Source organism: Pongo abelii, chromosome 10 (assembly GCF_028885655.2).
Source record: "Pongo abelii isolate AG06213 chromosome 10, NHGRI_mPonAbe1-v2.0_pri, whole genome shotgun sequence".
Lineage (NCBI taxonomy): Eukaryota > Metazoa > Chordata > Mammalia > Primates > Hominidae > Pongo > Pongo abelii.
Genome location: NC_071995.2, coordinates 67,539,902 through 67,567,650, shown reverse-complemented (window position 1 = coordinate 67,567,650; position 27,749 = coordinate 67,539,902). Strand labels below are relative to the sequence as shown.

Below are 27,749 nucleotides of genomic sequence, written 5' to 3'. Positions count from 1 at the left end.
GTTCATGATACAAAATTAAGTATAAGAAAAAGGGGCTGGGCACAGTGGCTCATACCTGTAATCCAGCACTTTGGGAGGCCGAGGCGGGCAGATCACCTAAGGTTAGGAGTTTGAGACCAGCCTGGCCAACATGACGAAACCCCATCTCTACTAAAAATACAAAAATTAGCCAGGCATGGTGGCACGTGCCTGTAATCCCAGCTACTTGGGAGGCTGAGTCAGGAGAATTGTTTGAGCCTGGGAGGCAGAAGTTGCAGTGAGCTGAGATCGTGCCACTGCACTCCAGCCCGGATGACAGTGAGACTCCGTCTCAAAAATGAAAAACGAAAAAAGGTAAAAAAAAACTATTATTAAAATAAAATAAAGCTGGGCCAAGCACGTGGTTCACACCTACAATCCCAGCACTTTAGGAGGCCAAGTAGGGAGGACTGCTTGAGCCCAGGAATTCAAGATCAGCCTGGGCAACTTAGTGAGATCCTGTCTCTACAAAAAAAAAAAAAAAAAAAAAAATTAGCTGGGCGTGGGGGCGAATGCCTGTAATCCCAGCTACTGGGGAGGCTGAGGTGAGAGGATCGCTTGAGCCCAGGAGGCCAACAGTGCAGTGAGCTGTGATCATGCCACTGCACTCTAGCCTGGGCAACAGTGTAAGACACTGTCTCAAAACAACAACAAACCACTAAATGCAATATGTATCCCTAGGGTGGATCCTGGAACCGAAAAAGAACATTAGAAAAACAGAAGAAATGTAAATAGTCTGTAGTTTAGTTAATAGTATTGTACTAGTATTAATTTCTTAGTTTTGACAAATATGTCACGGTTATGTAAGATGTTAACATTAGGGGAAGCTAGGTGAATGGTATATGGGAATCTCTGTACTATCTTTGCAACTCAACATTCTAAAATTATTCTACAAAATTTTATTTTAAAAGTTGCTCTTCACACCCAGTAGCAAACTTGAGAGGATTTGCATTTTTAAAAAATAATGTTTTACACCTATTTTTCTCTCCCCTACCTCCACATAAAATACATAAACCCACAAAAAGAGACTAGATGAACACACCCTAAAATGTTAACACTGATTCATTTGGTGGTAGAATGAAAAGGACTTTTTCTTTTTATGTTTTCTAGTGTTTGAATTGCTTTTATAATCAATGAATTATTAACTAAAGAAAATACAAATCAATACTTACTGAAGGGTTCTTTAGAAACAAAAGCTGTAAATGTCTAAGCAGAGCCCAAAAGCAGACTACATACAAAACACGTTTGGGCAGACTGTGAAGAACACAGTGGCCAAGGGAAACTGCCAGGAGCATTTAAGTAGGGAAACTCTAATTAGTAAATGCTGGAAACCTGCCAACAAGCAGAACTTAACATCTACTCTCAGGTTAAAGTGCCTGAGGCCAACAAGCTATGCTCAAAATTCCCATCTTAGGGGAATGAATGTCTTGAAAAGCCCCCAATACTATGAATTCATGGAGATACACAGCCTGGGTTTACTTCCAACATAAATAATGCAGCTGGACACCTGGTATGCAACTGCCCACTGAGAACTCCTAGAGACAGTCTTCAGTACCACAATATGTTCCCAAAGTTTTTCTTCCCTACTTCTTTCCTCTCCCACACCTTCCTACCACCTACACCCATTCCTTAGCCCTAATGCCTAAAAATGGCACCCTGGTGCCATCTAGCAACATGGGTAGAATTATCTAGGTCTAGAGACCACTGGAATTACAGAATCAAATCCTATTTCAGATGTGTAACAGACGTCTCCCACAAGTTGTTTTTTTTTTTTTCCTGATACTTTCAAGGAAAAATATGTTCTAGTAACTCCATTAAGCCATAAAAAGGGAAAATTTAATCAACAATATTCTCCAATCAAAATTTAAAGGTACAATCATATTGTCCCTTAAAGAAAGTGCTAGTGGAATCAGATTACATTTTGATAAGAAATTTCTTCTAAGCTGTAATCAGCGTAACTGACATAGGTTAGGTTGCAAGCTCCTCCTAAAATCGCTCCAAGTGGGCCAGGCGCAGTGGCTCATGCTTGTAATCCCAGCACTTTGGGAGGCTGAGGCAGGCGGATCATGAGGTGAGCAGTTCGAGACCATCCTGGCTAACACAGTGAAACCCTGTCTCTACTAAAAATACAAAAAATTAGCCAGGCGTGGAGGCGGGCGCCTGTAATCCCAACTACTCCGGAGGCTGAGGTAGGAGAATTTCGAGACCATCCTGGCTAACACAGTGAAACCCTGTCTCTACTAAAAATACAAAAAATTAGCCAGGCGTGGAGGCGGGCGCCTGTAATCCCAACTACTCCGGAGGCTGAGGTAGGAGAATCTCGTGTACCTGGGAGGTGGAGGTTGCAGTGAGCTGAGATCGTGCCACTGCACTCCAGCCTGGGCAACAGAGTGAGACTGAGGCTCCGTCTAAAAAAAAAAAAAAAAAAAATTGCTCTAAGTGGCCTGTTCTGAGTTTTGTGTTATTTTTTTAAACATAATTTTTAATTGTTTGTTTATGGGTCACTCATTCTCAGCAGAAAGTACAGTAAGTCCTAGAACCACCACTTAATAAACATTTATATGCATTCCTTTTTAGTTTACTTTTTTTTTTTTTTTGAGATGGAGTCTCGCTCTGTCACCCAGGCTGGAGTGCAATGGTGCGATCTTGGCTCACTGCAACCTCTGCCCCCCGGGTTCAAGCAATTCTCCTGCCTCAGCCTCTCAAATAGCTGGAATTACAGGCATGCGCCACCACGCCCGGCTAAGTTTTGTATTTTTAGTAGAGACAGGGTTTCACCATGTTGTCCAGGCTGGTCTTGAACTCCTGACCTCAGATCTGCCCACCTCAGCCTCCCATAGTTTACTCTTTTGAATCCCTGTGGACTCTGTAATAAGATACCTAGGATTAACTTAATGACCTACAAAATAAGACACCACACTCAGAGGCAAAGGGATCTTGTAAGTTTAAGTACCTGGCCTTTACTTCATGAGTTCTGTAACAGTGATTTTAAGCATCAGAAGCCTTTGTTTCTTACTTTCCAGTTCTTGGTTGTGTTTAAGAAAGTAGAGGCTACCTACCAAAAAAGTGATCCTCAGGTATGGTGGCCACTGTACTGTTGTTGTTATTTTGAATATTAATAGACATATATTCTGTTTTTCATCAAAGCTGAGACAGGATTGATTTTTTTTTTTTTTTGAGACGGAGTTTTGCTCTTGTTGCCCAGGCTGGAATGCAATGGCATGATCTCGGCTCACTGCAACCTCTGCCTCCCAGGTTCAAGCAATTCTCCTGCCTCAGCCTCCCGAGTAGCTGGGATTACAGGCATGCTCCACCACGCCCGGATAATTTTGTATTTTTAGTAGAGACGGGGTTTCTCCATGTTGAGGCTGGTCCCGAACTCCTGACATCAGATGATCTGCCCGCCTCAGCCTCCTAAAGTGCTGGGATTACAGGCGTGAGCCACCGCGCCCGGCCAGAGATGATTGATTTAAGACTGATATTTTATATACCACTGAGAAAGAAAAAAAGTCAATTTAACTATAATATGCCACTAATTGTAAGACACACCCAAATTTTAGTGAATAAAATTGGGAAATGTTTCTTAGGATCCATAAAACATGCCATACAGTCAATGAAAGAACTATCAACACATTACAAATAACAGAAATGAAAAGCTGTTTGGACTGTCTTTTCTTTACTCCTTCCCAGATGTTGAAGATAGTTACTATCAAGCGGTAGGATTTCAGAGCATCCACGACTGATGTGATGTTCTTTTGAGCCCTTGTTAAATACTGATCTAAAAAACAATCTCGTAACGCAGACTGCTGGGAACTATTTTCTCCATTTTTCAATAGGGAAATGAAGGTGAAGAAATTAATCAAAATTTTACTAGAAGCCAAATTTAGAATGTTCAGTTTTCCTCTCTACCACATTAACAAAGCCAACATGCATCCTTCCTCTAAAGGTTTCATGGTTTGCTTTCCTTCATATTTATCTGGATCTTAATTTAAACACATATCAATCATCCATGGTGAAGGTAATTCTGAAGAGCCACATTCATAATTACACTTGAGCTCATCCCTCTGAAAACAACTTACAATAACATATAATTTGGTAGTTGTGTTTGTTTTGAGACAGGGTCTTGCTCCATTGCCAAGGCTGCAGTGTAGTGGGGCGATCAAAGCTCACTGCAGCCTTAACCTCTTGGGCTCACATGATCCTCCCGAATCAGCCTCCCAAAGTAGTTAGGACTACAGGTGTATACCACCACACCCAGCTAATTTTTTAAATGTTTTGTAGAGACAAGGTCTCACAATGTTGCCCAAGGGGTCTAGAACTCCCAGTCTCAGGCAATACTCCTGCCTCGGCCTCCCAAAGTGCTGGGATTTGAAAGCAACTTTGAGAATATTTCTTTCTTCCTTTCTTTTTTCTTTTTTTTAAAGACAAATGTGAAGAGAACAAATCTCAATAAAAAATAGCTGAAATTTCTAAGAACATGTTTTATTCCGTCATACTCTCAAAATGTTTCTTCACCAATACTGGCTGAAAAGCTGTGTACTTTAAATAATCTTTTTAAAAAGACTTTGAATCATCTTTGAAAGGCCTTTGAACTTAATTCAACAGCTACAAAGAATATTGGTTTCCTATAATTATGTACATAAAATACTCATGTTGAAGCCTTAAAGTTTTAAATTTTCCACATGTAAATTACAAAACTGAATTCCCAGAAATGATTCATCCTTCTAAATAGAAAGTGCAGTATGGCTCAGGTGAGGTTTTAATCCTCATGTAACTGACAAATGGCATACAATATCTCTGCTATCTAAATGTACTTTAAACACTACATTAGAATTTAAAATGAAAGGCTTTGGTGGTTTTGTATGTTTTGAGAGAGGTCTTGCTCCACCGCCCAGGCTGGTATTATTGGAGATAATGTCTTCTGGAGAAATTTAGAATGCTAAAAACAAAGCCTTTCATTTTAGACTTAGTTAAAATATGTATGACACTAGAGAGATCTGAGTTCTTACTTAACCTCTCTGAATCTGTATTTCCTCACAGGTTGAGCTAAAAATACTTCCTACCAACACTCCCTACACTTCATATGGTTTTTGCAGGTTTGGAAGTGGTTGTTGCATGCAATAACCATGAGGACTGAATTGAGTTACTAAACAATGAAGATGGAAAAAAATAAAAGGATGGATTAGAGTGATACTTAAGCGCTAGCCTTAATAACACCTGATGATTGATTAGACTGGGAAGGAAAGCAGGAGTCAAGGAAAATACTCACATTTTCAGTTGAGGTTGACAGTACATACACTGAGCCAGGGAACATAGGAAGGACACAAGATTTAGAAAAACATAAGCTCAGTTTTGAATGTACTTTGATGTCTGTGAGACATCCAAATGGAGATGCTCAACAAATAGAAATACAGATGTGGAGATGGGAGAGAGATTTGGGAGTCATCAACTTACGGATCCAAGCATACAGACAAATGAGACTGCCCAGTGTGAAGAAAAGTAAGACCTACAGCAGCTCAGAAACACCAACATCTAAAGGAATTGTGAAAAAAAGAGTGAAAAAAGCCCACAAGGAGACTGGACATTCACTCTCCAAGAAACAAGAGGAAAACCCCCAAGAGTGTGGTATCACAGAAGCCTAGGGGAAGACTGAGGCAAGGTGAGATGGGACAGAAAGAACACTGTTGAATCAATAAGGTAAGACTGTAGAAACCAGTGTGGAGAAGAAAATATTTAGCAATATGGAAGAGCAGAACAGAGACAGACAACTGTCTTCAAATTTCCATCTTATGGAATAATAGGCTTGATTTGCTCCTGAAATAGGAGACGGACCAAACCATAGAAGTCTATGCAAATGGAACAAACTTCTATGTGCCCAACAAAGAACTGAGTTCCCTTTAAATGCTGAGTTTCCAATCACTGACAGTGTTTCTGTAACTGGTTAAGAAGTGTGATGTTGTCTCTAAAAACAAAATGAATTAAATACGCAAAATTAACAACAATGTTAGACGTGATGATTTGAGATTTCAATTGAAATAAATTTCAAGGACTAAACTAAATCTGAACTACTTTACATTAAAGGAAACAAAAAGACACAACAAAACAGCTTTTAAATACTTAAGAAATATAAAGCATATTTCTGAAGTTATATTATATTCAATTAATTCTAAGTAAAACACATAAAAAAGATAAAAAGCATTTTTAACTTTGTAAGTCCAAAGTAAAACATTTAATATGATATAAAACCTCTAAAGACTTCACCAAATTTTATGGTTGATTTTTAGCTGTACTAATTCTGTTTAATGTCATTAAAACCTACCCAACTGAGTTTTTATAACTTTCTACCACTAAATAATTATGTTCTTCATTTCTCTTTTATTTTTAAACTTGAAGCACATAAGTGTATTTGTTTGTTTTAAGGTAGGGCTTAAAAGTTATCTGTAATGCTGTATATTTTCCATTTGACCCTCCAATGCCACTCTCTAACCTTCTCTACTCTACTCTGCCCCCTAGGAGCCTCACCTGCATGGAGGCACCAGCAGACCAGATTGGCTGTGGTTCCCTTCCTTACTGAGGTTCTTCTAGTAATGGCCCCTGTTAGGCAGCTCTCTCACATACTTATAGCTCTTGCTGATTCAGGTAACCACTTCTTCTCTCTGTCCCCTTTTAGACACCTAGGAGTGTTAAGAGCTGTTCCTAACAGCCTGGTGTTCCTAGCAAACCTGGCCAATATCACTTGCTGATTTCCCTTAACCTGCCCATAACGTGTAAATAATCCCTTTATTAAATTCTTTTCCATTACAGGGTTCCTGCCAGAACCCTGACTTAAGCAGCTGTTATTGATGTTTTCAATGCAGTAATTATATATTACACTATAATCAGTGGAAAAGATACCTTATGAGAAAAGAGTCACGATCACCAGCTTTTACATTTCTTAGTCAAACCAACTAAACTCCTAAGAATCGAAAATAAAAATTACCAACCTAAAAATGTTTGAGAAGGAATTACACATTTCATTAAGATTAATATCCACAAATCTTGCAGTCATCCTTCACACCTTACTCTCTTCACATCCCATATCCAATCCATCAATCCTTTCAGATGTATCTTCAAAATATATCCAAGTTGAACTACTGCTTACCATTTCAAAACTATTACTTCTCTGGTCCAAGTTACCAACATTTCTTTATGAATTTTTCCAACAGCCTTCTAATTGGTCTTTGCCTCTGATTGTCCTGCTCTAGTCTTTTCTCAACACAGCAACCAGATGAATTCTGTTAAAAAGTATTAATACAGGAGCTTGGTGCAGTGGCTTACGCTTGTAATTCCAGCAACTCGGGAGGCTAAGGTGGGTAGATCACTTGAGGCCAGGAGTTTAAGACCAGCCTGGACAACATCGCAAGAACCCATCTCTAAAAAATAATAATAAAAAAAACTTAGCCAGATGTGGTGGTATGCACCTGTAGTCGTAGCTACTTATTTATTAGGAGGCTGAGATGGAAGGATCTCTTGAGCCCAGAAGTCGGAGGCTGTGTGAGCCACGACTGTGCCATTGCCTGGGTGAGAAAGCAAGACCCCGACTCAAAAAAAAAAAAAAAAAAAAAAAGTATTAACAGATACATTTTTCTAAAAATGGTAAAAATCATGACTCTTAAAAAACAGTAAAACAAACATATGTCAAAGATACAATTTAACTCATTAATAATGGAATTAGTAAGATGTTACAACTGGTTCGGAACATTCCAAGAACTACACATACACAGGGAATAAGGAGTTCTGAAAGAAATTTACAAATAGATGCAAAACAGGCATATTCACAGGGCAATAATCAACTGCATTCCACTGGGTATAATTTATATTTATTTCTATGAATAAGATTTAATTGCATTTTCTACTTTTTTATTGTGGTAAAATACACATAAAATTTACCATCTTAACTATCCATCATCCATCTCTGTAATTCTTTTTTTCTTTTCGAGACAGGGTCTCAATCTGTCAACTAGGCAGGAGGGCAGTGATGTGACCATAGCTCACTGCAGCCTTGACATCCTGGGCTCAAGGGATTCTCCCATCTCAGCCTCTCAATTAGCTAGGACCACAGGTACATCCCACCATGTGCGGTTAACTTTTTAATGTTTTGTAGAGGTGAGGTCTCACTATGTTGCCTAGGCTTCTTTTCATCTTGTAAAACTGAAACTCCATGGCCCTTAAACAATAACTCCCTCCTCCCCCTATCCCCTGACAAAACCATTCTACTTTCTCTCTGATTTTGACTATACTACCTCCTTCACATAAGTAGAATCACACAGCATTTGCCTTTGTGTGACTGGCTTATTTCACTTAGCATAATGTCTTCAAGGTTCATCCATGTTGTAGCATATTATAGAATTTCCTTCCTTTTTAAAGCTGAATAATATTCCACTGCATGTATACACCATATTTTACTTATCCATTCATCTGTCAATGAACACTTGGGTTGCTTCCACCTTCAGCTACTTTGTACAAATAGATATGGGTGTACAAATACCTCAAGACCCTGCCTTCAGTTCTTTTGGATATACTCAGAAGTTGAATTGCTGCATCATATGGTAATTCTGTTTTTAATTTTTTAAGAAACAGCCATACTCTTTTCCACAGAAACTGTACCATTTTATATTCTTACCAACAGTGCATAAGGTTTCCAATTTTTCCACGTCCTCACCAATATTTGTTACTATTTTTTTAAAAAATAGTAGCCATCCTTGGCCAGGTGCGGTGGCTCACACCTGTAATCCCAGCACTTTGGGAGGCTGAACCAGGCGAATCTTGAGGCTAGGAGTTCAAGACCAGCCTGGACAACAGGGTAAAACCCCATCTCTACTCAAAATACAAAAATTAGCCAGGCATGGTGTCACATGCTTGTAATCCCAGCACTTTGGGAGGCCAAGGGGAGCAGATCACTTGAGGCCAGGAGTTCAAGACCAGCCCAGGTAACATAGCAAAACCCTGCCTCTACTAAAAATACAAAAATTAGCCAGGTGTGCTGGTGCACACCTATAGTCCCAGCTACTTGGGAGGCTGAGACTAAGAATCACTTGAATCTGGGAGGCGGAGGTTGCAGTAAGCCGAGATCACACCACTGCACTCCAGCCTGAGCAATACAGCGAGACTCTGTCTCCAAAAAAAAAGTAGCCATCCTAATGTGTGAGGGTAGTATCTCACTGTATTTCTGATTTGCATTTTTCTAATAATTGGTGATGTTAAACATCTTTTCACATGCTTACTGGCCTTTGTATATCTTCTTTGGTGTAATGTCTATTCAAGTCCTTGGCCCATTTTTAAATGTTTTTTGTTTTGAGTTTCAAAAGTTTTTTATTGTATTGTCTGTGCCTTTGGTGTTACATCCAAGACACCACTGCCAAATCCAATGTCATGAAGCATTTGCCCTACATTTCCTTACAAGAGTTGTATACTTTTGATTCATTTTAAGTTAATTTTTGTATATGGTGCTAGGTGAAGATCCAACTCCACTATATTGTATGTAGATATCCAGTTTTCCCAGCATCACTTGTTGAAGAGACTGTTCCTTTCCCATTGAATAGTCTTGACACCCTTGTCAAAAATTATTTGACCATATACGCAAGTGTTTATTTCTGGAGGTTTTTTTTTTTGAGATGGGGTCTCACACTGTCGCCCAGGCTGGAGTGCAGTGGCATGATCTCAGCTCACTGAAACCTCCGTCTCCTGGGTTCAAGAAATTCTCCTGCTCAGCCTCCCAAATAGCTGAGATTACAGGCTTCTGCCACCACACCCAGTTAATTTTTTGTATTTTTAGTAGAGACAGGGTTTCACCATGTTGGCCAGGCTGGTCTTGAACTCCTGACCTCATGATTCACCCACCTGGGCCTCCCAAAGTGCTGGGATTACAGGTGTGAGCCACAACACCGGTCTATTTCTGGGTTCTCTACTCTATTCCACTGGGCTATATGTCTGCCTAAATTTATGCCAATACCACGCTGTTTGATTACTATAGCTTTGCAGTAAGTTTTGAAATCAGGAAGTGTGACTCACCAGCTTTCTTCTTCTTTTTCAAGATTGTTTTAGCTATTGAGAGTCCCTTGATATTCCATATGAATTGCAGAATGGGCGTTTCTAATTTTGCAAAAATCATCATCGTGGTTTTGATAGGAACGGCCCTGATTCTGTAGATTATTTTTAGTATTCACATCTTAACAATATGAAGGCTTCCAATCCATGAAAATCAGATGTTTTTCATTTATTTAATTTCTGTGAGCAATGTTTCATAGTTTTCATTGTAAAAATCTTTCACTTCTTTGGTTATTTGTATTTTATCCTTTTTGATGCTATTGTAAATGAAATTGTTAATTTCCTTTTCATATTGTTCATTGTTAGATGAAAATGCTAACTCTTTAGGGTTTTCTATATATAAGATGATATCATCTGTAAACAGAGATCACTTTACTTCTTTCCAATTTGGATGCCTTTTCTTTTTCTTGCCTAATTGCTCTGGATGGAATATCCAGTACGATATTTAATAGAATTGGTGAAAGTGGGAATCCTTGCCTTGTTCCTGATCTTAGAGAAAAATCTTTTCAGTCTTTCACCACTGAATATGACATTCACTGTATTTTTCACATATAGCTTTTACTATGTTGAAATAGTTTCCTTTTATTTATTATTTAATTTATTTTTTTTTCTGAGATGGAGTCTTACTGTCACCCAGGCTGGAGTGCAGTGGCATGATCTCAGCTCACTGCAACCCCCTCCTCCCGGGTTCAAGCGATTCTCTTGCCTCAGCCTCCTGAGTAACTGGAATTACAGGTGCGCACCACTACGCCCAGCTAATTTTTATATTTTTAGTAGAGATGGGGTTTCACCATGTTGGCCAGGCTGGTATCAAACTCCTGATCTCAAGTGACTCACCTACCTCAGCCTCCCCAAAGTGCTAAAATTACAGACATGAACCACCGCACCTGGCTCCTTTTACTTCTAGTTTTAGTGTTTTTTTAAATCATGAAAGAATGCTGAATTTTGTCAAATGTTTTTTCTGCATCAATTGACACAATCATGTGGTTTTCTCCCATTCTTTTAATGTGTATATTACATTGAACAATTTTCATATGTTGAACTATCCTTGCATTCCAGGAATAAGACGCACTTGATCATGGTATATAATCCCACTGATATGCTGCTGAATTTGGTTTTGCTAGTATTTTGTTGAGGATTTTTACATCAACGTTTATGATTCAATTGCATTTTTAAGAAGTTTTCTGTTAAGTTCCAGTACTCTTAAAAAAAAAAAAAAAAAAAAAAAAAAAAGCCTCCCCACTCCCCCACCCTGCCCACAAAATGAGACAGAGATAAACTCAATGGCTGAGCTAGACAGGACACCCATTTGCCATTTTTTGTCCACTTCAAAGTGGTTCACAATTTATCCTGACAAAGTCCTGCAAAGTCCTATTCCTCTGAGAATAAAAATTAAGGACTTTTCAATGGTCTCTATGAGATCCTAATTTTTTAGTATCATTTTCTGCCTCTCCTGTTCCACTACTGATCATGTACTTTAAAATTCTTCTCTCTCCATACTCTGCTCCAGCCACAGTGGCCTCCTTGCTGTTTCTAGAATACACTAATTATGTTCCTATCTCAGGTCCTTTGCAACTACTGTTCCTTGTACCTGGAATGCTCTTCTACCAGGTATCAGCATAGCTTGCTCCTTCACTTGCTTCAGGTTTTTGCTCACAAATCAATTTATTAAAGAATTTTCCTGAGCACACTACATATGAAATAGATAAACCCTTACCCACTAGCCCCTGATGATACACCCTTTTCCTCTTTCCCTACTACGTCGTTCTCCAAATGACTTACCACCAAGTGGCATACTACATACTGACTTGTTTTTTTATTCCCTATCTCTTCACTCCAGTGCCACCACAAAACGTAAACTCCATAGTGACAAAGATTTTGTTTTGTTCACCGAAATATCCTTGGTGCCTGAAGAGTGCCCGACAGATATTAAATGCTTATTAAGTTTTAGTTGAATTAATAATATCAGAAATTGTTTAAAAATAGCAACTTAAGTATTCACAAAATTTGTCCTGAATTTCTGCAATGTACAAACATATCAATAAAACTACAACCAAATGCTTTTACATTTTTACTTATTAACATATGTTACTTAATAGTTACTTATTGAGATGACTTGTAAAAATGGGGCTCAAAATTATCACTTAGATTTGTCTGTAAACTGACAGCTATCTCATGAAAAATAATATGAAATTTAAGATACAGTATCACAAAATTTCTTTTAGAAGCAATGCTACCATGTTGTTATCAATGTGAGCAAGTATACTCATAAGACTGAGGTAGTACCAGATGTTTTCCTTTTTGTACTATAGATTCAAAAACTGTCATTTGGATTATAGTTATTATAGCAGATGTAACTCCTGAAGACGCTATCTGGGTTAAGTTAACTGCCTAAGAGTCATTATCCAAGCCACATTATTTCCTCCAAGCTAGCTCACTCTTTGACATTTTGCAGTCCTGGGATGAGCCTGGGTGAAGGTGAAGATACTCTAGGATTGAAACAACTGTTTATATTGGATTTCTCATCCTATAGCTTTTCCTAAGCTCTTTTAATTTCTAACATTAAAAGGTACTTAATATTAACTAGAATTTACTTTGAATATACTTGAACTACCTGCCATATGCAATTCCAACACCAACATCTTTGGTCTACTGAGTTATTTCAGTGAAAATAGAAACATGGTTACATATGGTTGGAAGGTACAAGTTTGGAACATCACAGACCAATGAAATAATGGTTTAGCTACAAACAATATTAGTTTAAATATTTTCTTTCTTTACATACCCTGATTCATTCAAAAATCTGTTTGAAAAAATAAAGAATTTTAGAGCTAGTCTTTTTTCTTCTTTATACTCTTTTCCTGCATACTTTAAATAACCTCTAGATTACTTACAATACAAATGCTATCTAAATAGTTGTTATGCTGTATTTTGTAATATTTTTTATACTGCTTTCTATTTCAAATAATTTCAATCTGTGGCTGATTGAATTTGCAGGTGTGGAACCTATGGATACGAACGACCAACTATAAATCAAAGATAAAGGTATCATAAAGTAAGGTTTTAAATTCCTTTAGTTGATAAGGCTGAACCTGTTTAAGACTGGGTCTGACAGCATGCACATTTTCACTTTTTAATTACAATGCTGCAAATTAATATGTTTGTTATACTAAGTATGTCTGTCAGTAAAGAAAAATATTCAGAACATAACGCGCCGCCACCTATATCTGGTTGTAGAGGCAATAAATGCTCTTAATGTATGGCCCTGATAATATCTGCTTTAATAATAAAAAGATAATAAAATCATCTTTCGAGTGCGTGAGGAAAAATTATTCTGAAAATGGAGAAATAACTTATTTGAAACCAGTATCTCTCTTTAAATTATAAAAAATGTTAGAATTACATCAAAGAATAAGAAGACTTTTTACATAAAGTTATTAGATTTATATCAAAACTACTTCCCCTGAATTACAATAATACAGTGTTATTTTTTTTTTCTTTTGTTTTGAGACAAGGTCTCACCCTGTCGCCCAGGCTCACTGCAATCTCAGCTCACTGCAACCTCCACCTCCAGGGCTCAAGTGATCGTCCTGCCTCAGTCTCCCGAGTAGCTGGGACTACAGACATATGCCACCGCACCTGGCTAATTTTTGTATTTTTAATATTGAAGGAGTTTCGCCATGTTGCCAGGCTGGTCTCAAACTCCCGGGCTCAAGTGATCCACCTGCCTCAGCTTCCTAAAGTACTAGGATTACAGGTGTGAGCCACTGCACCTGGCCCAGTGTTACTTTTGTACCAGTAACTATACTAGAATAGACCAACTGGGCCTAATAATATTAATGCTATATTCTTTATTTTTACAGAGCAGGCCAAACACACACACATACACACACTTCCTTCAGGTAAATTATACATTCTAAGGTATAGTGTCAGTATTTTCATAAGAATTTTGTTTACCCTGAAGTTTAAAAATTTGAAATATTAAAGAAGTTAAGATTTTAATAAACACAACTTTCTACCATTTGTGTGAATAGGCCTTCAGATGGCAGCAAATGCTACATAATAAATGTTGGGCCTGTTTGTAAGAACTGGTTATCTGATATTCTCCTTTACTAAATTTTTTAAAACGTGGGTTGCTCCAGGGGAAATATGCATTCAAGAGCGGGATGCGATCTAAAATCAAATAAAAGTTGCAAAGTATGTGACTTCTAGGTTTAAAAAAATTCTTGAGGGACTCACTTTTGTGTTTTTTTTTTTTAAAAAACAAACTTCATTACATTCAGTCATCATGTCTCTTAAGGATCCTCTTGGCAGTAATGGTTTTTTAGATTTTTCTTGTTTTTGATAATCCTGACCATTTTCGGGAGCACTGGTAAAGTATTTTGTAGAATGCCTCTCCTCTCTTGGAATTTGATGCTTTTCTCATAATTAGACTGGGAGTATGGGATTTGGGGAGGAGGATCACAGAGATAAAGTGCCATTTTTATCACAACATAGCCCTTGAAACACACTATCAACATGACTTATCACTGTTGATGTTACCCCTGACAACCCACCTGGCTGTCAGGTTTCTCCACTGTGAAGTTACTTCTCCCCGAACTCTTCTGCACTTCTTGGAAGTACTGTCTTTCTTGGAAGGAAGGCATGCACAGCCCACACTTAAGGATTAGGGAATTGTGTTTCACCATGATGAAAGTGGAGTATTGACATACATTATTTGGAGTTCTTCTGTACAGATTTGTCTCTTCTCCATTTACTTATTTATTCAATCATTTATTCATACCAGTATCAGCCCGTGGATATTTATTTTATACTCAGTTATAATTCAATACTACTTTATACTTTACTTATTTTCTTGTTCAAATTATTCCAACTTTGATCACTGTTAGCTCTTTTAGGTGACTCCTATGCCCCTTTGACATAGTCCCATTTTGTGGGTTTTTTGTTAAAGCCCTTTCTTTACTTTTTTTTTTTTTTTGGCACTACAAGATGTTCTAAGCTGATCTTGTCTATTTTTTTATTTTTTAAATTTTTTTAAATTTTATTTATTTTTTTTGAGACGGAGTCTCGCTCTGTCATCCAGGCTGGAGTGCAGTGGAGCCATCTCGGCTCACTGCAAGCTCTGCCTCCTGGGTTCACGTCACTCTCCTGCCTCAGCCTCCCTAGTAGCTGGGACTACAGGCGCGCACCACCACACCCAGCTAATTTTTTGCATTTTCAGTAGAGACGGGGTTTCACTGTGTTAGCCAGGATGGTCTCAATCTCCTGACCTCATGATCCACCCGCCTCAGCCTCCCAAAGTGCTGGGATTACAGGCGTTAGCCACCATGCCCGGCATTTATTTTTATTTTTTTGAGACGGAGTCTTGCACTGTCGCCCAGGCTGTAGTGCAGTGGCACAATCTCAGCTCACTGCAACCTCCGCCTCCTGGGTTCAAGTGATTCTCCTGCCTCAGCCTCCCGAGTAGCTAGGATTACAGGCGCCCGCCACCCTGCCCAGCTAATTTTTTGTATTTTTAGTAAAGACGGGGTTTCACCATGTTGGCCAGGCTGGTCTCGAGCTCCTGACCTCATGATTTGCCTGCCTTGGCCTCCCAAAGTGGATCTTGTCTATTTCTTGCTCTAGTCCTAGATTAAGCCATTTCTCCAAGGAAACCTGGTCCTTTTCAAAGGAGAAGGGTACAGATTCAGCATACCTAATTGGAAAATTCTGAGAATTTTTGAGCACCAACATGACACCACAGGTGGAAAATTTCACACCTGACCTCATATGATGCGTGCACAAAATTATTTAAAATATTGTATAAATCACCTTTAGGCTATGTGTAAAGGCATATATGAAACATAAATTTTGTGTTTAGACTTGAGTCCCATCCCCAAGATACCTCATTATGTATATGCAAATACTTTGAAATCCAAAAAACCCCCTGAAATCCAACTGGGCACAGTGCTCACAGCTGTAATCCCAGCACTTTGGGAGGCCAAGGTGGGCAGATCAAGAGGCCAGGAGTTCAAGACCAGCCTGGCCAGCATGGTGAAACCCCCATCTCTACTAAAAATACAAAAAATTAGCCAGGCATGGTGATGTGTGCCTGTAATTCCAGCTACTCGGGAGGCTGAGGCAGGAGAATCACTTGAACCCAGGAGGCAGAGGTTGCAGTGAGCTGAGATCGTGCCACTGCACTCCAGCCTGGGCAACCGTCTCAAAACAAAACAAAACAAAACAAAAACCTTGAAATCCAAAACACATCTGATCCCAAGCATTTAGGATAAGGATAAGGATAATCAACTTGTATTAGAAACCAAGATTTGGGTTCTTGGTGTGCTCTTGCTACCGGGGTGTCATTGCATCTAGGAGGGCCTCTGTGTAACTAAATGTTATGTTATTTTGTGGAGAATTTGCATAAAAAAATATAGAAATAAACTCATGGAGAATAGACTAAGACTATGAAGTTGAAAGATTAATACAATTACAGATAGGGTATTATCACTTTTTATGAATGTGTTTTGAAAATAATGCATCTGAATAATATAAGGGAACCTAAATTTTTAAAAATATAAACTTAACACATGCCATTTTTGTTGCAAAGAGAAAAAGGTGACAAATGTATAATGTCAGGAATAAAAGAGGAAGTTCAGTAGAATCCATTTTAATTCAAATGGACATGAAGTTAGTTGGATAAGGCAGGAAATTAAAACACACATACCACCCCCACACACACCCCTTACCTTAAACATTTTATTTTAGCTTAAACATATAAAAAGACATGAATCATTTTATTTTAGCTTAAACATATAAAAAGGCATGAATTTACCGAACTTAAGGCGAGGGCCTTTTTTTTGTTAATGGGAGACTGCTGATTAGAATTCTGTATTGTTTCTCATACAAACCTTACATAAGTTGTATGTTATTTGAAATGGATCAAGGAATTCTATTTCTAGCAACATGGTAGGTTAGATGTCCAGACTGGCTCTACTGCTAGAATCTGCAATGCTTTATATATATATTTTAATGTTATTATTAAACATTTTCCTACTTTGGCACAAATGTAAAAAGCTACGAAAGGTGGCTCTTGACTTTAAGGTAATTTCATAATGCTGCTTAGAAAACTGCAGACTGTGGGAGACAGACTATATAGATCAAGACTGCCTTGCATACAGCTGCAAATCCCCAAATCCACAAAGTACAAATGAATGAGCAGTAAACCTACCTTATAGAAGATGACAGCAAGTAAACTTGCCTGCTTGATCTTGATGCTGGTAGAAAGAAGAAAATCTCCTGCAAGAATTTATAACTATAAGCCAGCTCTTAAATGAGTTTGTGGAGACGAAAAAGGATAAAAAGGCATAAGTAACATGAAAAATAGACTATACATCTAATTAGAGTTATAGAAGGAGAAAATAAGAGGCACTATTCAAAGAGATACTGGTTACGAATTTTCCACAATTATTCAAAGACATCATTATTATCCTCAGATCCAGGAAGCCCAAAGAATCCCAAGTGGGATTACAAAAAATAAAATGATGGAATGAAAAAAATAACACCTCAATACATTATACAAAACTGCAAAACACTAAATGGGAAGGAAAAAAAGAGGCTTAAGACAGCCAAATAAAAGGGTTATTACTTACAAAGGAAGGGCAATTAAGACTTCTCAACAGCAATACTGGCAGTCAAAGTACTGGAATAATGTCTTCAATATGATGAGAAAACAGAATTCTACACACAGAGAAACTACCTTTCAAGAATGAAGATGAAATAAAGACATCTTTCAACAAAGAAAAAAGTGTCTTTTCACCAAAGGATCTTCACTAAAGGAAATTCTAAAGAACGTACTTCAGGTAGAAAAAAGATTATCATAGAAGAAAGGTCTCAGATCCAAAAAGGAACAATGAGCCAAGAAAACAGTAATTGGGTAAATAAATTTAAACAAAGGTTTACTACCTAGAACAGTAAATTGTCTAAAATTCTGTATGTATGCATAAGAAGAATATGCCAAAACTAAGATAACAGACAACAGTGTTACAGGTTGGGAGGAGGACAACCAGAGCATGCTAAGTTACTACATTATTCAGGAATAGGTTAAAGATACTGATTAATTTGGACTTTCCTAAGAAAAGCATGTTAAAATAGCCAGAGCAACCACTAAAAGAATAAATAATATATTAATTATAAACAAGTATACATGCATGCAAGGTATGGAGAGGAGATGGAATGAAACAAATATATATGCCTAACTCAACACAAAAGACTGGCAAGAATGAGAGGAAGAATTGGATAAATAGAAAAACCACAGAAGGGGACACAAATACATGTAAATCAGAGCTGGGCATGGTGGCTTACATCTGTAATTCCAACACTTTGGGAGGCTGAGGCAGGAGGAACACTTGAGTTCAGGAATTCAAGTCCAACTTAAGCAACATAGTGGGATAACATCTCTAAAAATCTAAAAAATCAGCCCAGCACAGTAGCACATGCCTGTGGTCCCAGCTACTTGAGAGGCTGAGGTGGGAGGATCGTTGAGCCCAGCAGATCAAGGCTAGAGGATCGTGCCACTGCACTCCAGCCTGGGCAACAGAGCGAGATCTTGTCTCAAAAAAGAAAAAAAAAATTAAAAAAAAAAAAACCTAAATCTATCAGTAACACAACTGACTAAAATTCTCCAGTTAAAAAATAAAGATTGTCATTCAGAACAAAAATAAAACTCAACCTTATTCTATTTACAAAACTCCAACCAAAATACATGAAAAACTAAAGAAGGAAAATACTGGCTGGGTGCGGTGGCTCACGCCTGTAATCCCGGCACTTTGGGAGGCTGAGGCGGGCGATCACCTGAGGTCAGGAATTCGAGACTGGCCTGGCCAACATGGGAAACCCCATCTCCACTAAAAAAACAGAAATTAGCCAGGCATGGTGGTGCATGCATGTAATCCCAGCGACTCAGAAGGTTGAGGCACGAGAATTCCTTGAACCCAGGAGATGGAGGTTGCAGTGAGCTGAGATAGCACCACTACACTCCAGCCTGGGCAACAGAGTGAGACTTCGTCTCAAAAAAAAAAAAAAGAATGAAAATACTACAGTAACCAAAAGAAAACTACACTAGCTATATTAATCCAAGAAAACAGCAATAATAACAATTAAAAAAAATTATAAGGCTAAAAATGTGTTTAGATAGAGGGCCCTTTCATAATGATAAAAATTCAATTCAACAAAAAGATAAAACAATTCTAATTCTAAATTGTTTCATTATTTTGGCTTATTATTAATGTACTTAATAGCATACATTCAAAATAAATAAAGCAAAAATTAACACACCTATAAGGAGAAACTGACAAATCAATAGCCATGGTGAGCGACATTAATTACCAGGTCTTTCTTACTACAGAAACTCATAAATCAGTCCCCAAATAAAACTAAACCTGAATCCAAAACAAAACCAAGACAGAGAAGATATGAAGAGAACAATTAACAAGTTCTTAGACATAAATATAACACTGTACTTAATAACTGAAAAAGTTGCATTCTTTCTAAATACACATGGAACATTTATAAAAAATAGCCATATTTTAGGTGGGAGGATTGCTTGAGCCCAAGAGGTCAAATTATTTTAATCCTTTCATTTCCCTCCATATTTTATAAATTAATCACTTAAACAGCAATCATTTCAAAGCAAAGAGACTATCTGATTATGAAAAATAATATGATGCTCATGTAATACAGGGCTGCTACTGTTCAAGCTACTTCACATCTTAAATACATCACATTTATGCCCTCATTTAAGATCAGCACATCACTGTAGGGATTAACAAAAAAAGGATAAAAAAACAAAAATAACACATTTCATTTAAGTATCTACATCAACGCCTATATCTAGATCTCATTTCAAGTATTAGTAATGGTGCCCATAGTAAAATCTTAACAGCATCTCAGGTAAATGGGATGTTAGTTTGACCATTCTCACTGTCCTCGAATCATTATTTTTACCAAATTGGCTACTTATTTGTCAGATACGCCCAGAACCTATCTTTGGATGCCTTGAGGAAAAAACACTCAGTTTTTTAAAAAGAAGAAATGGAACAAGTAGACAACACATTTTTAGGAATTTCCAAATCATTCTGAAATTACAGTGCCAAAGAAATACACAATTACAAGGAACACATCATTTACTTGGGACTATTAATACTGTATATATATGACTGAAAAGGATCAATTGGAAAGATGACATTTATTCCAAGATAAATAATTTTAAAAACAATAAAAATATGTATCTATCAAGCAAAATAAATTCATTGCCATTTCATCTGCCATCAAAGCACCATCCCCAACTTTAACCCCAAACACATACATACATACAAGGCAGACCTTTTTCATCTAAACTGTAAGTCTGTGGCTTACATGAAAACAAAATGCATTTAACCACACACAAGCTCCAGCGCTCAGACTTGTAGTTTCTACATGCTGCCCACACAGCACTTTGTGAGCATGTGATTTGGAGGAATGATGCCTAATCACACCACATTCCTTCCCTCAGCTCACACATCAAGAACTTGCCCTCTCAGCTGCATTCTTCTCCAAACAGCCATGGTCACCTTAGCAACCCTGTACTCCTAATATGGACAGCTGGTCCATTTAAAGTCAGTACTTTTTGGCAGGGAAAATGCTTGTTCTTCAAATTGGGGGAGAGAGGAGAGGTTTTCCTTTCAATACACATTACAGGGGTTGATTTAACTTGATCAGCACTTTTGTTACATGGCAGCAATTTGTGTTGAGTTTCAACCTATTCTGAATTTTGTTTTTTTGTTTTTTAATCTAAAAGCACGTAGCTGAAAAAATAAAATCAAGCCAGCTAATAAGGAACTCTAAGAATGGAACATGAAACAAAAAGGTACCTAAAATAACTGTTCTTTTATATACTATAAAACAATCCACATTTTTGTGTATTACGTTCAACCTCAGTTAAAATGAACTGTAACATCTGAAGCCTTAATACACAATAAGAAATCAGGGTCAGAAGACCCACATCTTTTTAATATCATAGTGTATTTTTGAACAACAAAAACACTGCTAAACTTCAAAGTCCCATAACTCCAAGTAGACTATCAATCTGCATTTCCATATTCCACCACCTACATGTGAAATCTCTCTCAGTCTTTCTACAGGCTTAAATGTAAGCTAGGTGTAAGCCAAGTGGTTACTATTATATATCTGAAGACCCTTCAGACCTAAAATGACCTAGAATAGCACTGGATTCCTCAAAAACAATCTAAATCTCTGCCTCTAACAATAAAACAGTGTCTGAACCAAATTAAGCCTTTTAGGATGGAAGATACTGGTTTATAACCCAGTATACCTGATTTTCACACTACAAACAAATAATTTGGCGGGGAGGGGATTACTATATTCTGAAAAACACAAGATCAAATTGCTCATTTCATCCCCTCAATGAAATTCTAATTTCCCACCCATCAAAACTAGACACATAACCTTTAAGTAAACAGGCATGCTCAAAACTAGAAATATGGCCAGGCGCGGTGGCTCACACCTGTAATCCCAACACTTTGGGAGGCCAAGGCAGGCAGATCACCTGAGGTCGGGAGTTTGAGACCAGCCTGACCAACATGCAGAAACCCCGTCTCTACTAAAAATACAAAACTAGCCAGGCACGGTGGTGCGTGCCGGTAATCCCAGCTACTCAGGAGGCTGAGGCAGAAAAATCACTTGAACCCAGGAGGCGGAGGCTGTGGTGAGCCGAGATCGCGCCATTGCACTCCAGCCTGGGCAACAAGAGCAAAACGCCATCTCAAAAAAAAAAAAAACCTAGACGACTTAAATTTATGGCATTCATTCTAACTTGGAAATACTTATGAAATACTTTTCTATATAACAGAGGTGGACCAATTCCATATTAATAAATGTTCCTTTGACTATGGCCTACAGTATTCATTGCTTATATTTTTGTCTGTATATGTGTGTTTTTTAAACTTCTCAGACTATGAGGTTCTTCCTGGTTAGAAACAACTTCCTTCAAGTTAAGACTATCCTAGTAATTATACCTTTTATATATAGGAAAGTATCAGCTGATAGGGTGGCAGTATAATATTAGTAAAAGAACCTAAAGCCAATCCTACTACTGGTTTCCTCATTTGTAAAATGAGAATACTATCTATTCTATTTATGCAGTGTGGTAACACAACAAAGTAAGAATAATAAAATTACTATGTCATACAAAAGACTCAAAATTAAAGAAACTGGAGAAAGGGACTATGTTACCTGATGTATAATTCTCTTAGTTTTTAAAAAGGATGGCGGGAATATTCAACAATGAATAGAATAACAAGTCAATATCAACTTCAGTACTTTCTGGTCTTCCCACCAAAGATCTTATAAATACTTAAGTGCTGATATATAAATAAATACTTATTTTAAAAAGCCCTAATCTTGGCTTCACTTTCAGCAAATGTGTGAATTCCCTTCCTGCTATCGTTTGAATGTGTCCCTTCCAAAATTCAGATACTGAAATTTAATGGCCAATGTGATAGTATTAAGAGATGGGACCTTTAGGGGGTGACTAGGTAATGAGGGCTCCTTCCTCATGACCTAATTAAGGCCTTTATAAAAGAAGCTTTGCTCAGCATTAGTTTTGCTTGCCCTCCACCTTCCGCCATGCAAGGACACGGCATTCCTCCCCTCTGGAGGATGCAACCCTTACCAGACAGACAAACAAATCTGCCAGCCCCTAAGAGAGCTTCTATGAACCCTCTACTCCAAGTCACGTAGGCAATGTCCACTGAGTAAAAGATTAATGAGCCCCAATGGAAGAACTTTTTTCCTAAAAAGGATAAACCCACTCAATAAGCTCTGACCATGAGAAGCAGTATTTGAATTTTAAAGGTGACTACTTTTATCATACCCTTTTATCCTAAATTCAAACAAGACGATCTGTGTCTTGCTAGCAAATTCTGACATAGTAAAACAGTAGCTAATAAATGAGTGAGAATCCTATAATAAAGAAAAGATATTAAATAAATACATGGAAACAAATTTTTAAAAATCAGGAGCAATTAAGCCTTACTCAACAATATTAGTTTTATTACTATATTTACAATTTCTTACCTTGTGGAATTCTCTTCTGAGAAAAACAGATACAATTTTGTTCCTAAAAAAATTTCAGGTAGGAAGTGGAAATGTTAGTTTCAAGACAGTCTATTAAAAACGAAAAATTACAAAATGCTAACAGAGTACATTCAGAATATTATACTATGACATTTGATATTAAAAAAGCTTGAGAGACAGTTGGTCTCTAATAACAAAATTTATTACTTTTATTACAAAAATACTTATTCTATTCGCTAAATATCAAGTCATTTTGCTAGGTACCTGATGGTATATGGCAATTTTTATATTCTAAAACAGCTGTTAAGTCAAATAGATTTTACTCTTCCTAAGACTTGATGTTCTGAAGGGTACTTTTTTTTTTCGGTGTAATTCACATAAGGTAAAAAACATTTCTTTGAACAGTGTTTTTTTAAACATATTCACAAAGTTTTGTAACCATGACCACATCATCTAATTCCAGAATATTTTCACCACTCCAGTAAGAAACCTCATACTGAAGGGTATACTTTTAATCCTAGGAAGAAACATATGAAACAAATTTAATTTTTAAAAATACGCAAGAAGCATAATGATCAAAATTACGCTGTAAGATACATCACAGAAATACACTTCTTAGAGCTGTATGGTAGAATTTGTACTACAAAGTAAAACCAAAAATACAAGGTAACTTTAATGTCTACCTTTTTTTTTTTCTTTTTGAGACAGTATCTCACTCTGTTGCCCAGGCTGGAGTGCAGTGGTGCAATCTCAGCTCACTGCAGCCTCCACCTCCTGGGTTCAAGCGATTCTCATGCCTCAGCCTCCCAAGCAGCTGAAATTACACGTGCATGCCAACATCCCTGGCTAATTTTTATATTTTTAGTAGGGACAGGGTTTCACCATGTTGGCCAGGCTGGTCTTGAATTCCTGACCTCAGGTGATCCACCTGCCTTGGCCTCTCAAAGTGTTGGGATTACAGGTTATGAGCCACCATGCCCAGCCTGTCTATCATATTTTTTAATTAAATGATTTTCAAAGTAGATAACTATGAAGTTAAAAAAAAAAAAAAAAGATTTGGCCACACTTACCAAGCTGGTTGACACGCCACAGCTGCATCTTACTTTATGACAAATGGACTGTTTCATCACTTTTGCATCTGGGCATCTACTTCTTAATGGTCATTTCTGAAATATAGGTTAAGTTATTAAGAATGTTACTCTTGAATATATTATAACAAAACTCTTTAAGGATAATTATCTAAATTGTAGTGACCAGAAAGAACTCTCAAAGCACTTTTTTCCCCTTTGAGACAGGGTCTTATTCTGTCGCTCAGGCTGAAGCACAGTGGCACCATCACGTCTCACTGCAGCCTCAATCTCATGGGCTCAGGCGATCCTCCCACCTCAGCCTTCTGAGTAGCTGGGACCACAGGTGCATGCCACCATGGCCAGCCAATTTTTTAAATTATTATTTGCAGAGACAGGGTCTCACTACATTGCCCAGGCTAGTCTTGAACTCCCTGCACTCAAGCAATCCTCCCACCTCAGCCTCCCAAAGTGCTAGGATTACAGGTGTGAGCCACCATGCCCAGCCTCAAAGCACTTCTTGAGCAACCTTCTCATAAAAAACATTATTAACAGAGCTGAGACTGAGGTGGGAGAGATAGAAAACTGGCTATTTGTCCCACAGGACCAGAACTCTTCAGTCCTCAATTCCTGTCACCCAGTGGGACCTTGCAACTCCTGAGTGCCATTTACAGACTCGAAAAAAGAAAAAAGAAATATATGGGAGTCCTAATATAGTACATTCTGAATACAACAAATTGCTTATTTATTATAAACAATTATTATCATTGTTATAAGCAATTATCATTAATTGTTATAAGCAATTATTATTTTTGTTTATTGTCAACTTTCCCCCTATAACTAGAATGTAAACCACAGAAGGGATTTTTGTTGGTTTTATTTACTGGTTTTTGTTTTTTTTCTTTTGAGACGGAGTCTCACTCTGTTGCCCAAGCTGGAGTACAATGACGAGATCGCAGCTCACTGCAACCTCTGCCTCCCAGGTTCAAGCAATCCAACTGCCTGCCTAGCAGTTGGGACTACCGGTGCGCTCTACCACGCCTGGCTAATTTTTGTAGTTTTAGTAGAGACAGGGATTCACCATGTTGGTCAGGCTGGTCTTGAACTCCTGACCTCAGGTGATCCGCCCGCCTCAGCCTCCCAAAGTGCTGTAATTACAGGCTTGAGCTGCCACACCCAGCCTACGGGTATTTTTCAAGCACCTAAAACAATGAATTCCATGCTATAAGCGTTCATAAGGATTTACTGAAATGATTAATAAACAGATGAATTTTTTTTAACTTAAATTGATGAAATATTTAACCTCCCAGTACTATTTATTTATTTATTTATTTTTGAGACAGGATCTCACTCTGTCGCCTAGGCTGGAGTGTTGTGATGCAATCTCGGCTCACTGCAACCTCTGCCTCCCAGGTTCAAGTGATTCTGTCTTAGCCTCCCAAGTAGCTGGGATTACAGGCACATGCCACCACGTCTGGCTAATTTTTGTATTTTTAGTAGAGACGAGGTTTCACCATGTTCGCCAGGCTGGTCTCAAACTTCTGGCTTCAAGTGATCCACCTGCCTCAGCTTCCCAAAGTGCTGGGATTACAGGAATGAGCCACCATGCCCAGCCTACCTTCTAGTATTTTAAAATGTCACTACCCATGTAGTGTTCACCCTAGGAGCTCCAGTTTCAAAAGATATTCATATTATTACCACTTCCACTCTTACTAGCATGGTCCAAGCCACAATATTTTGCATACACATTAGTATAATAGTTCCCTGTCTGATCTCCCAGTCTCTCTCTTGCTCACCTCAACAAGTCAGTGAGATTAGCCATTTTCAAAAGAAAGTCAGATCATGTCATTCTTCTAATCGAATCCTCCAACTGAGTCCAGCTCAGTAGTCTAAAAGCCAAACTCCTTACAAAGGCCCATAAAGACCATGATCTGCTATCCCCTACCCCATCTCTCTGACCTCATCTACCACTCTCTCTCTTATTCATCCCATTCAAGCCATACCAACCTCTTTCCTTTCCTTAAACTTATCAAGCACCTTCTCACTTCAGGATCTCAGGACTTGTTTTTCCCTCTGCCAGTAACAAGAGATCTCTCTCTCTCTCTCTGGCTTATTTCTCCTCTTCCTTTAGGACTTTGTTTTTGTAAGTCATCTCATCAAAGAAATCTGCCCTAGTGTCCTGGGCAAGCCCAAAATAGCTGTCTTAGTTTTCCTTATCTGGCAAAGACTTTGTAAGGAATAGTAAATTATAAATTTGGGAGATGGTAATCTTCAAACATAACATCATCAATTTTTAGATCTTTCTTTGTGTCTAAACATCTGTAGAGCTACACTGTTCCTTTTAAAAGATTCTTAAGTTCCCAACTTCAAAGAAATAATGAAGATGTATCTATTACAGTGTGGTTTTTTAAAACTGTTGTTTTGTTTTTAAATCATCTGTACCATAACTCTAGAACAGAGTGGTAGAAGATTTGAATTAAAAGAGTCCCATTAAAAAACAAAAACCAGCAAAAAAAAAAATGGCATTCCCTTTCCTCCCACTTTGTTAGGGATTTCTGTTTGGGATTATATTATAAGGTTCCAGGTAATCTCACGAAGTTTAAGTGCTTCAAATTTATCTGTTACCTTTAGGTATCAAGACCACCAGGAAAGAATCAAAAGAACTCACTAACTCTTAACATGACTAAACTAGCTATGACATGGTAGGATGTTTAAACTTAATTATTTTTTCTTTAAATAAACAAACTCCCCCTAGGCTAAGCCCTCCTCTGCCTTTTAAACATTCTATGGCTGGCAAACTTCAGGGTCTTAAGAGAGATAGCCAGGGGACAGAGAAAACAGCAAGTCTGACTCAGTGATCACATTTAACAGTCCCTGAAAACCAAAACAAAGATACAGTTCTGGCAAGAGTTCTCTAGAATTGCTGCAAAACTGACTTATCCACATACCTTTCATCTGAACAATCTATTTTCACTTACTTTAAGGTACATAAAGCATGTGTTATGTGCCTATCAGACCTTAGGTATAAAAATAAACCAAGAGTACAAAGAAAACAATTAGCGGGGGTTCCAAAAGTTAGATGATGAAATTTAATGTTCAAATCTGCTTTGTTTGGAAAGCTGGAGAGAACCCTTGAATATTTTTGTACCGAAATGCTCCCACTCATTTAGAAATCAGACTTTTAGCAAGTTCAACCACTTGAAAGAAAGCTAGTAATATTAAAAACTTTTATTGAGCAACTTCTATGTGCCCCATATTTACATTAGTTAATTCTCAGAATTTCCCAATCAAAAAGGTTAAAGCACACAGTGGTTACCTAACTTGTCTAAATCAGAGATAGCCTCAGGATTCCAAATCCCAGTCTGTCTTGTTCACTATTATAATCTGCAGTAAACTGGAATACAGTTATTAATGACAAATCCCATATTCGTGCCATAGGAATAACATGTAAATCCAGGCTGTTTA

The 27,749-nt window shown here is 37.8% G+C and overlaps 1 protein-coding gene across 6 annotated transcripts in view; it reads right to left on the bottom strand.

Annotated features, from left to right (window-relative positions):
• Nucleotides 1-27,749, bottom strand: part of FRS2 (fibroblast growth factor receptor substrate 2) — a 112,602-nt gene that overhangs the window by 24,326 nt on the left and 60,527 nt on the right. For 2 of the 6 annotated variants that reach the window (XM_002823507.6, XM_054527395.2), the window contains exons 2-3: nt 24,288-24,383; nt 23,218-23,260 (exon numbers count right to left, since the gene is read on the bottom strand). The gene's annotated coding sequence lies outside the window, so the exon portion shown is untranslated. Of the gene's footprint in view, nt 1-2,346; nt 2,427-17,314; nt 17,383-23,217; nt 23,261-24,287; nt 24,384-27,749 lie in introns of all 6 variants that reach the window. The other 4 variants (XM_009248017.4, XM_063712190.1, XM_063712191.1 and 1 more) reach the window with 4 other exon arrangements.